We start from the raw sequence: 9,872 nt of genomic DNA, 5'->3' as shown, positions 1-9,872 counted from the left end.
GAGTAAGAGATTGCTACGGCTGAGGTCAGAGAGGTCTTTTCCTGCTTTCTCCTCTAAGGTTCTGATGGTTTCCTGTCTCACATTTAGGTCCTTTATCCATTTTGAGTTTATTTTTGTAAATGGTGTGAGAAAGTGGTCTAGTTTCAACCTTCTGCATGTTGCTGTCCAGTTCTCCCAGCACCATTTGTTAAAGAGGCTGTCTTTTTTCCATTGGATGTTCTTTCCTGCTTTGTCAAAGATGAGTTGGCCATACGTTTGTGGGTCTAGTTCTGGGGTTTCTATTCTATTCCATTGGTCTGTGTGTCTGTTTTTGTGCCAATACCATGCTGTCTTGATGATGACAGCTTTGTAGTAGAGGCTAAAGTCTGGGATTGTGATGCCTCCTGCTTTGGTCTTCTTCTTCAAAATTCCTTTGGCTATTCGGGGCCTTTTGTGGTTCCATATGAATTTTAGGATTGCTTGTTCTAGTTTCGAGAAGAATGCTGGTGCAATTTTGATTGGGATTGCATTGAATGTGTAGATAGCTTTGGGTAGTATTGACATTTTGACAATATTTATTTTTCCAATCCATGAGCAGGGAATGTCTTTCCATTTCTTTAAGTCTTCTTCAATTACCTTCATAAGCTTTCTATAGTTTTCAGCATACAGATCCTTTACATCTTTGGTTAGATTTATTCCTAGGTATTTTATGCTTCTTGGTGCAATTGTGAATGGGATCATTTTCTTTATTTGTCTTTCTGTGGCTTCATTGTTAGTGTATAAGAATGCAACTGATTTCTGGACATTGATTTTGTATCCTGCAACTTTGCTGAATTCATGTATCAGTTCTAGCAGACTTTTGGTGGAGTCTATCGGATTTTCCATGTATAATATCATGTCATCTGCAAAAAGCGAAAGCTTGACTTCATCTTTGCCAATTTGGATGCCTTTGATTTCCTTTTGTTGTCTGATTGCTGATGCTAGAACTTCCAGCACTATGTTAAACAACAGAGGTGAGAGTGGGCATCCCTGTCGTGTTCCTGATCTCAGGGAAAAAGCTCTCAGTTTTTCCCCGTTGAGGATGATGTTAGCTGTGGGCTTTTCATAAATGGCTTTTATGATCTTTAAGTATGTTCCTTCTATCCCGACTTTCTCAAGGGTTTTTATTAAGAAAGGGTGCTGGATTTTGTCAAAGGCCTTTTCTGCATCGATTGACAGGATCATATGGTTCTTCTCTTTTTTTTTGTTAATGTGATGTATCACGTTGATTGATTTGCGAATGTTGAACCAGCCCTGCATCCCAGGAATGAATCCCACTTGATCATGGTGAATCATTCTTTTTATATGCTGTTGAATTCGATTTGCTAGTATCTTATTGAGAATTTTTGCATCCATATTCATCAGGGATATTGGCCTGTAGTTCTCTTTTTTTACTGGGTCTCTGTCTGGTTTCGGAATCAAAGTAATACTGGCTTCATAGAATGAGTCTGGAAGTTTTCCTTCCCTTTCTATTTCTTGGAATAGCTTGAGAAGGATAGGTATTATCTCTGCTTTAAATGTCTGGTAGAACTCCCCTGGGAAGCCATCTGGTCCTGGACTCTTATTTGTTGGGAGATTTTTGATAACCGATTCAATTTCTTCGCTGGTTATGGGTCTGTTCAAGCTTTCTATTTCCTCCTGATTGAGTTTTGGAAGAGTGTGGGTGTTCAGGAATGTGTCCATTTCTTCCAGGTTGTCCAGTTTGTTGGCATATAATTTTTCATAGTATTCCCTGATAATTGTTTGTATCTCTGAGGGATTGGTTGTAATCATTCCATTTTCATTCATGATTTTATCTATTTGGGTCATCTCCCTTTTCTTTTTGAGAAGCCTGGCTAGAGGTTTGTCAATTTTGTTTATTTTTTCAAAAAACCAACTCTTGGTTTCGTTGATCTGCTCTACAGTTTTTTTAGATTCTATATTGTTTATTTCTGCTCTGATCTTTATTATTTCTCTTCTTCTGCTGGGTTTAGGCTGCCTTTGCTGTTCTGCTTCTATTTCCTTTAGGTGTGCTGTTAGATTTTGTATTTGGGATTTTTCTTGTTTCTTGAGATAGGCCTGGATTGCAATGTATTTTCCTCGCAGGACTGCCTTCGCTGCGTCCCAAAGCGTTTGGATTGTTGTATTTTCATTTTCGTTTGTTTCCATATATTTTTTGATTTCTTCTCTACTTGCCTGGTTGACCCACTCATTCGTTAGTAGGGTGTTCTTTAACCTCCACGCTTTTGGAGGTTTTCCAGACTTTTTCCTGTGGTTGATTTCAAGCTTCATAGCATTGTGGTCTGAAAGTATGCATGGTATAATTTCAATTCTTGTAAACTTATGAAGGGCTGTTTTGTGACCCAGTATATGATCTATCTTGGAGAATGTTCCATGTGCACTCGAGAAGAAAGTATATTCTGTTGCTTTGGGATGCAGAGTTCTAAATATATCTGTCAAGTCCATCTGATCCAGTGTCTCATTCAGGGCCCTTGTTTCTTTATTGACTGTGTGTCTAGATGATCTATCCATTTCTGTAAGTGGGGTGTTAAAGTCCCCTGCAATTACCACATTCTTATCAATAAGGTTGCTTCTGTTTATGAGTAATTGTTTTATATACTTGGGGGCTCCGGTATTCGGCGCATAGACATTTATAATTGTTAGCTCTTCCTGATGGATAGACCCTGTAACTATTATATAATGTCCTTCTTCATCTCTTGTTACAGCCTTTAATTTAAAGTCTAGTTTGTCTGATAGAAGTATGGCTACTCCAGCTTTCTTTTGGCTTCCAGTAGCATGATAAATAGTTCTCCATCCCCTCACTCTCAATCTAAAGGTGTCCTCAGGTCTAAAATGAGTCTCTTGTAGACAGCAAATAGATGGGTCTTGTTTTTTTATCCATTCTGATACCCTATGTCTTTTGGTTGGCGCATTTAATCCGTTTACATTCAGTGTTATTATAGAAAGATACGGGTTTAGAGTCATTGTGATGTCTGTATGTTTTATGCTTGTAGTGATGTCTGTGGTACTTTGTCTCACAGGGTCCCCCTTAGGATCTCTTGTAGGGCTGGTTTAGTGGTGACAAATTCCTTCAGTTTTTGTTTGTTTGGGAAGACCTTTATCTCTCCTTCTATTCTAATTGACAGACTTGCTGGATAAAGGATTCTCGGCTGCATATTTTTGCTGTCTAGCACCCTGAAAATCTCGTGCCAATTCTTTCTGGCCTGCCAAGTTTCAAAAGAGAGATCAGTCACGAGTCTTATAGGTCTCCCTTTATATGTGAGGGCACGTTTACCCCTTGCTGCTTTCAGAATTTTCTCTTTATCCTTGTATTTTGCCAGTTTCACTATGATATGTCGTGCAGAAGATCGATTCAAGTTACGTCTGAAGGGAGTTCTCTGTGCCTCTTGGATTTCAATGCCTTTTTCCTTCCCCAGTTCAGGGAAGTTCTCAGCTATAATTTCTTCAAGTACCCCTTCAGCACCTTTCCCTCTCTCTTCCTCCTCTGGGATACCAATTATGCGTATATTATTTCTTTTTAGTGTATCACTTAGTTCTCTAATTTTCCCCTCATACTCCTGGATTTTTTTATCTCTCTTTTTCTCAGCTTCCTCTTTTTCCATAACTTTATCTTCTAGTTCACCTATTCTCTCCTCTGCCTCTTCCATCCGAGCCGTGGTGGTTTGCATTTTGTTTTGCATTTCCTTTAAAGCGTTTTTCAGCTCCTCGTGACTGTTCCTTAGTCCCTTGATCTCTGTAGCAAGAGATTCTCTGCTGTCCTGTATACTGTTTTCCAGCCCAGCGATTAATTTTATGACTATTATTCTAAATTCACTTTCTGTTATATTATTTAAATCCTTTTTGATCAGCTCATTAGCTGTTGTTATTTCCTGGAGATTCTTCTGAGGGGAATTCTTCCGCTTGGTCATTTTGGATAGTCCCTGGTGTGGTGTGGACCTGCAGGGCACTTCCCCTGTGCTGTGGTGTATAACTGGAGTTGGTGGGCGGGGCCGCAGTCCGTCCTGATGTCTGCCCCCAGCCCACCGCTGGGGCCACAGTCAGACTGGTGTGTGCCTTCTCTTCCCCTCTCCTAGGGGTGGGATTCACTGTGGGGTGGCGTGGCCCGTCTGGGCTACTTGCACACTGCCAGGCTTGTGATGCTGGGGATCTGGCGTATTAGCTGGGGTGGGAAGGCAAGGTGCACGGCGGGAGGGGGGGCAGGCTTAGCTCGCTTCTCCTTAGGTGATCCACTTCAGGAGGGGCCCTGTGGCAGCCGGAGGGAGTCAGATCCGCTGCCGGAGGTTTGGCTCCGCAGAAGCACAGAGTTGGGTGTTTGCGCGGCGGGAGCAATTTCCCTGGCCGGAACCAGTTCCCTTTGGGATTTTGGCTGGGGGATGGGCGGGGGAGATAGCGCTGGCGAGCGCCTTTGTTCCCCGCCAAACTGAGCTCTGTCGTCCGGGGGCTCCGCAGCTCACCCTCCCTTTGTCCTCCAGCGTTCCCGCTTTCCGAGCAGAGCTGTTAACTTACGACCTCCCAGACGCTAAGTCGCGCTTGCTGTTGGAACACAGTCCGTCAGGCCCCTCCGCTTTTGCAAGCCGGACTCGGGGGCTCTGCTTGGCTGGCGAGCCGCCCCTCCGCCCCGGCTCCCTCCCGCCAGTCCGTGGAGCGCGCACCGCCTCGCCGCCCTTCCTACCCTCTTCCGTGGGCCTCTCGTCTGCACTTGGGTCCAGTGACTCCGTTCTGCTAATCCTCTGGTGGTTTTCTGGGTTATTTAGGCAGGTGTAGGTGGAATCTAAGTGATCAGCAGGACGAGCGGTGAGCCCAGCGTCCTCCTAAGCCGCCATCTTTCTTACAGTCTTTTGTTAATGACATTTCATACAGCATTTTTCTCTGGTTTTCTTGAACAGCAAAATAAAATTCTTCAGCAGTGATGAAAAGGAAAATGAGAGTGACAAAATACTTTACTCAAAAGTCATAAAGACTCGATGAGACCAGAATTTCTTCCCAGTAATTTATTTTAGATAAAATATGATAGAAATGTGGGCAGTCAGTTAAAAAGTCCAACTCATGGTTTTGACTCAGGTCGTGATCTCACGGTTCTTGAGATTGAGCCCTGATTTAGGGTGAGCACTGACAGCGTGGAGCCTGCTTGGGATTCTATCCCTCACTCTCTGCCCCTCCCTGATGCACTCTGTCAAAATAAATAAATAAACATTAAAAGCGTTAGCTTAAAAATATGATACAGATGGCTTTGAAACATATGGAGAATATCTAACTTTCCCAACCAAATGAGTAATGTTTAATTTAGTCTTTATTCAGTGAACCCTTAGAACTTAATCCCCTGCACTGCACTGTAAATCCTGTAATATCAGAAATGATTGTCTTGTTTGCTAGTGTATCCCCAGAGCCTAGCACAGTGCTAGGTCCTTGAAAAAAGTTGGCATTCAATACATAATTGTAAATGGAATAAATAAAATGAATAAAATAAAAAAAAAACAGTAAACAAAGGCACGGACCTTGCCCTCTATTGGAGGTGATGGTATAGAAACAGTCGTATTGCAAGGTCAAATATCCTAAGTGCTATAAGGAAGAGCTAACATCCTATGTGACCAGTGCAATTAATAACAGTAGGTGAAGTCAGTAGAAATGGGGAATCATTAAATCTTTTAATGACCAGTATCCTGCCTATATGAACTGGAAAATACTTTTTTTTTTTTTTTTTTTAGAATTATTTTGGGTGCAAGGAACAGTGACACAAGTAATCTTAAAAGAGGGAAAGGGCATGTATTTTAACAAGACGTATACTTCATGGGAACTGAGGTAAAAGATCACTATATAGCCAGGAATCACAGAACCAGAAAAGCTTTCAGAAACAGACCCAGCTCTTTCTGCCTTTCTCAGGAGCTGAATGGTGGGCAGTCCAGTCTTTCTAGTCTTGCCCAGTCAAGCACACTCTCAATGCTAAATCACTGCCTCTGCTTCTCAGTGCTCTTAATATATTATCACCCTGTTTTCCTTTTAATTCCTTTGGGTTCCATTGCCTCTTTCATTATAACACTTGTACTTTGGTTCCAAATGCTAAGTAACACCCTCAATATCCTATTTTAAAACACCAAGTGAAGGATCTTGTTCGTCAAGTTCCTGTTTTCTGTTCAGACAGTAAGTAACTAGCCCCTCAAATTATAGACTGAATCTAGGGCAATTTGTGGCTCAGGGTTATGTAGCACGCTGACCTTTCAGTAGAGGTTCCAACAGTTACAAATTTCTAGAAGAAATCATGGAAAAGTGGGGAGGCACAAAATAGAACTAGGGAAAACATACTTGCTGTCTATTTTTTCAGATTACAAAATCAACATATGGTTAAAGAAAATTCATGATTATCTTCATAACACTGAATTATTACATGTATTCTGGTACATTTTCCTCCAGTCTTTTTTCATTTATATGTTTCCAATACTGTGTACTATGTACATTTTTTCAAAAGATGTGGGATCTCACTCTATGTATTTTTGTAAATCTCACATTTCTTGTTGCTTTTATATATTCCTTATTCCCCTTAAAAACACTTAAGTGACTATATAATCTCTCTTAGAAATTCATCACCTTTATTTACTTAACCCCAATTCACTGCAATCAGCCCTATACACACAATAACATTATGGTAAATATTCTTTTACTTAAAAAACTTTAGGCACCCTAATTAGGTTCTTAAGGTATATTCCCAGACATAAAATTACTGGATCAATTTCATGAACTTTTTAAAGACTATAAAAATATATTATCAAATCATATCTATTAAAGTTTGTATTTACTTTTACTCTTAGTAATTATATAAGAAGCTATCAGTTAATTGTTATCAATTATCTCTAGCATAAGGCTGATGACTAGTAGACTCTTTCTATAAAGTTCAAAGACAAGATTTCTGAATAATGGAAGAGTGAGTTGTCAGTGCTTGAAATATGAAATCTAGAATTGAGAATGTTCCTTATTTTGGAGTTGCTTTCAGATTTGCAATAGTCTATGAAAAACACATAATCAAAATTCTTGGAAGATTTTAATAGTATCTGGGTGCCTGGGTGGCTCAGTTGGTAGAGCATCTGACTCTTGATTTTGGCTCAAGTCATGATCTCAAGGTTTGTGGGTTTGAGCTCTGCATCGGGCTCTGCCCTAGCCGTGTGGAGCCTGCTTGGGATTCTCTGTCTCCCTCTTTGCCCTTCCCCTGCTCATGCTCTATCTTGCTCTCTCTCTCTCCTCTCTCTCTCACTCTCTCTCTCTCTCTCAGAAATAAATAAACAGTTTTTAAAAAGAAAAAAAATAGCATCCAGGAGACCACACACCATCAATACAACTCTCCACATTTTAAAATTAATGATCTATTGGGGCGCCTGGGTGGCACAGTCGGTTAAGCGTCCGACTTCAGCCAGGTCACGATCTCGCGGTCCGTGAGTTCGAGCCCCGCGTCAGGTTCTGGGCTGATGGCTCAGAGCCTGGAGCCTGTTTCCGATTCTGTGTCTCCCTCTCTCTCTGCCCCTCCCCCATTCATGCTCTGTCTCTCTCTGTCCCAAAAATAAATAAACGTTGAAAAAATTTTTTTTTAAATTAATGATCTATTCACCTATATTTTTCTTTTTCAGTAAATATTAGAAATATACTGTAAGCCTAGGCTGTGGGAGGTATCAAACACATAGATATGAATAAAATGTTTTTCCATGCCCCCAAGTCCCAAAGTGGTTGCCAGACATGGAAACAACCTATTACAATGAAATATTATAAGTGATATAAAAGAAGAATACATACAGAGCTATAGGTTTCGCGAGGAAGAAATGGCACAAGAACTCTGCCACAAGAAACAAGCCATGAAGACTTCTTAGGGAAAATGACATCATTTTGTTATTGATACTGAAATTCTTATTATAAAACAAATGCAAACTGGTTAAGTTTGTAGCTGGAGAAGATAAAGAAGAGAGAGATTTGGCCAGCTAAGAAGTGTCTCTGGTAGTTTTCAAATAGTTTGGAATTTATCTTGAAAGCAAGAACAAGCCACTGAAGGTGAGGTCGAATTGGAGATTGTTAGAATGACCCAGAGGAAGATAAAGAGTGGCTGACAATACTGAAGTCTTAGAGAACAGTGAAGAAACTTGGAGATATTTAAGAGGTAAAGTCAATGGTGTTTATCCACCAACAGGATGTGATTTTTGGAGAAAAAGAGCTGAATTTGTAGTGGGTTTATTAGTAGGGGGTGGATCTCTGTATATATGCAGAGCCAGGTAGGGTCAGTTTGGGCTTTATTAAGTTTGAAGTGATTGAATGAAATGTAATTGTGTGTATAAATTTGGACCTCTATAGAGAAATAGAAGCTGATGATAAAATTTTGAGAGTCAAAAGCATAGATCATAATAGATCATAAATCATATTTGAAAATATCAGCTGGGGAAAGTATAAAGGGTAAGAAGAACCTAGGGTATAAAATGGAACCCCCTAAGAATAATGAATATTTTAAAAATTACACAGGAGAAAGGAGATATTAAAGGGGACTGAGAACCAGTGTTCCTCAAAATTCAGTGTTATCAAAGAAGAGAAGAAATGTTTCAGAAGCTCAAAAAAGGGGTTGGGGGGTTGGGAGTGGCCAACTTTGCCAAGCACGGCAAAGAGATCAAGTAAACTGAAAGCTAACATTGCCCAGTACACTTTGTAGTCAGGGGTCACTGTTGCTCTGAGCCATTTATAGTGGTTTTGTGGGATCAATTAAATTGTCGTAAACAAACTAGAGAATGGTAGGAGTAAATTATTAAAAATACAAACTACTGTTCCAAGAATTTGTTGATGACATGAGGGCTATGATACATAGATAGAAGATTTCCAAGTGGAATGAAATTATAGATTAATAAAGTCTGAAGAGGAAAAGTTTGATGATAAAAGAAGAAATCAAATAGTGATAGGAAATAGATTAGAGTCTGGAGAGTCAATGCTTTAACCTAAAATGACAAAAGTGAGAAGACATTTTGATATATTTTTTAAATTCAATACAGTTGAAATTAAGTATTCTTATGTAGTTTATTTGGTTTATAGAAGGAATATTCCTAATTCAGACATTTTAACTTGCCACCAGAGTCAACATGTCTAAAGTATTTGATAGATCCCATCCATGTACACTTTGTTAATTTCAAAAGCCATGGCCACAGCCTAGAATAACATATAGAAAGGCATTTCAATAAACAAATGTAGAAATGTAGAAATGTAGAATGTAGAAGATTATGACATGAGAAATCCGATTTTGGATTCTTCTGCAATATCTTACTGTTTATTAAACACAGTTATCCCAGAAGAAAATGTAATTTTATGTGAAACAAAACATGTCAAACTTTGTATTGCATAAAATAAATATTAAATTTTCCCTCTATTAAAAAAAAAAAAAAAAAAAAAAAAAGAATGTAGAAATGTAAATGTAGAAAAGCATGATATTCAGTTGGATAAAACTGTCTGGGTAGATACAACCCAGAGACCCACCAAACTATAAAATCCATAAGTGGAGAAACTCTGTCTTCTTCACTACTTTATCTCTAAGACCTAGCACAGTGTCTGGTACATGCTAGACATAATAAAGTACACTGAGTAGGTACATTTGGGGGGCACCAGACTGGGGAAGTTATTAGAGCCATAGAAAACTAATTTGTTTTGCCCTCCATTTGTGTACTTTAGCAGAGAACAGGGAAATAAATCTAAAGGTCATGACAACATAGTTGGTTTTTTTTTTTATTTTTTTAATGGTTTTTTTATTTTCTATTTTTGAGAGACAGAGGGAGACAGAGCATGAGTGGGGGAGGGGTAGAGAGAGAGAGAGAGCCACAGAAACGGAAGCAGGCTCCAGGATCCGA

The sequence above is a fragment of the Lynx canadensis genome, chromosome A1 (assembly GCF_007474595.2).
Source record: "Lynx canadensis isolate LIC74 chromosome A1, mLynCan4.pri.v2, whole genome shotgun sequence".
NCBI classification, from domain to species: domain Eukaryota; kingdom Metazoa; phylum Chordata; class Mammalia; order Carnivora; family Felidae; genus Lynx; species Lynx canadensis.
The sequence above is the reverse complement of the archived record's forward strand: the minus strand, read 5'-3'. Positions refer to the sequence as shown.